Here is a 2184-nt window from a genome sequence, read left to right on the forward strand (position 1 = left end):
GATGAGGGTCGTTCAGGGCCCGCCCCGGCCGCAGCCGCTGGGAAAACGCGAGAGATTTCGCCAGGGTGTGGGAGAGAGAGCGAGTCCGCGGGTGTCAATGGAGCTCAGGGATCGCGTGTGCGTCGGGGAGGCCGCCACGGGGTGGGGCGAAGTGACCATGCGTTAAGGGTGGAGCGCCGGCGGGTGTGAGTCTCTTCTGGGTGTCAGGAAGGCATACTTACCTGGCAGGAGAGTTACTATGATCAAGAAAGTGGTTTCCTCAGAGCAATGTTCACCCATTGCATTCACACGCGGCAGTGTTCTGATCCCTGCCATTTCCCCAGATACATAATTTGTGGTCGTGGGCGAGCTGCACTTGTGCGCTTCCCTGGTGTATAAAAACAGAGTTGTGTGTTCTGTCCTTTCTACTATTTCACTGTTTATTTACCAGTTTACACCAAGCAAAACCAGGAACCTTTACGTGTGCTGTGATTCTTGGGTCTTAAGGTTTTTACTATCATTGTAAACAGTCATTACACTGACAACTTACTTGTTTTACCCTTGACCAACAAACCAGAAAGCTAAGTGGTCACTAACTATACTAGACTGTGCACGCTGGAATTGACTAGCTAGAGTGTGCACACTGGAACTGGCTAGCTATAGTGTGCACGCTGGAAATGACTAGCTAGTTTCATGTCGACACAAATGGGTTATCTGAGAAATACAAAAATTAAGGAGCACTTTCTTGTTTAATGATTGGTCAGTCCTGGCAGTGGTGTCGCATGCCTTTAATCCCAGCATTTGGGAGGCGGAGGCAGGTGGATTTCTGAGTTAGAGGACAGCCAGAGCTATACAGAGAAACCCTGTCTTGAAAAACCAAAAAAAAAAAAAAAAAAAAAAAAAAAAAAAAAAAAAAAGATTGGTGAGGATCTGTGTCACCAATGGGCTCACCTCTGAGAAGGTAGTCCTGGGATAAGAAAGGCTAAGCAAGCCTTGAGGAGCAAGCTTGAGTAAGGAAAAATATATTTGACTTTTTAATTTCAATTAAATATTAGCAGAAAGGTACCGAAATGTTAAAACAGGTTGCTGCAGAAAAGTTCTCAAAGCTTCAGAGGCCTCCGTGGAGGACAGTGCATGTTTTGAGCATGGCAGACCGACAGAAGGCATGGTGTCCCCAAGCTCTGTAGCTTCCCATCCTAACTCAAGCCCAGCATCCTTACACTCTACCACTGACATCTCGGTGACTTTGGAGCGAGCTCTAGCATCTTCAACTTTTTTTTCATTATGATACTTAAAACTTTCAAGCCATAACCATTTCCCGATTTCCAAAGGCACAAGCTCTCTGCTCTTCATCTTAAGTGTAAGAATTTTTAAGTTTGCCGGCCAGTGGTGGCGCACGCCTTTAATCCCAGCACTCAGAAGACAGAGGCAGGGGATGATGGTGATGGAATAACGATCAATAATCAATGCTAATCAATAATCAATAAATGGTGATCAATAATTAATTATCAATATTGGTTATCAATTAGTTGATGACCGATAATGATCAATAATTCATGGCACATGCCTTTAATCACAAGTCCTGTGATCATGTGAACCTGTGGAAATCTCCTCACATACCCTCACTTTTTCAAACTCCTTTTAGGTAGCACTGGACACCTTTCTTCCGTATCCTTCATTTCAAGCAAGCTGTTGACAAGTTCTTCATAACAAAATGCTTCAACTGAAGACCAGGCCACATCAGGTCTTAGAGAAGGAACCAGCAAAGTAAAATATAAAAGAATATAAAATATAAAGGTAAATATAAAATATAATAAATTATATATAATATAATATGAATATAATTATAAAATATAAAAAAATTATATAAAATATAAACTAAACTAAAATTTAAATTTTAATATGTACAATAAAATATAAAATGTAAAATATAAAACATAAATATAAAATATAAAATAAAAATAAAATATATAATACATCAAATATAAAATATAAAATAAATAATAAAAGTAAAGTAAAATATAAAATTAAATATAAAATATGAAATAATTACATACATAAAATATAATATAAAGACATAATATAAAATATAAAATTAAAAAAATAAAAAATATATAATATATAATATAAAATATGAAATATAAAATACATAAAATAAAGAAAGGGTCTCTCCCGTGTCTTATAACAGGCAAGAAGGTGGACACA

The 2184-nt window shown here is 37.8% G+C and overlaps 1 non-coding gene across 1 annotated transcript; it reads left to right on the top strand.

The window, feature by feature from the left end:
* Nucleotides 1-213: 213 nt before the first annotated feature.
* Nucleotides 214-370, top strand: LOC117701280 (U1 spliceosomal RNA). Its single transcript, XR_004605675.1, has one exon. It is a non-coding gene; the product is annotated as a U1 spliceosomal RNA (small nuclear RNA).
* The last annotated feature ends 1814 nt before the right edge of the window (nucleotides 371-2184 follow it).

The sequence above is a fragment of the Arvicanthis niloticus genome (assembly GCF_011762505.2).
Source record: "Arvicanthis niloticus isolate mArvNil1 chromosome Y unlocalized genomic scaffold, mArvNil1.pat.X SUPER_Y_unloc_28, whole genome shotgun sequence".
In the NCBI taxonomy this organism is placed as follows: Eukaryota; Metazoa; Chordata; class Mammalia; order Rodentia; family Muridae; genus Arvicanthis; species Arvicanthis niloticus.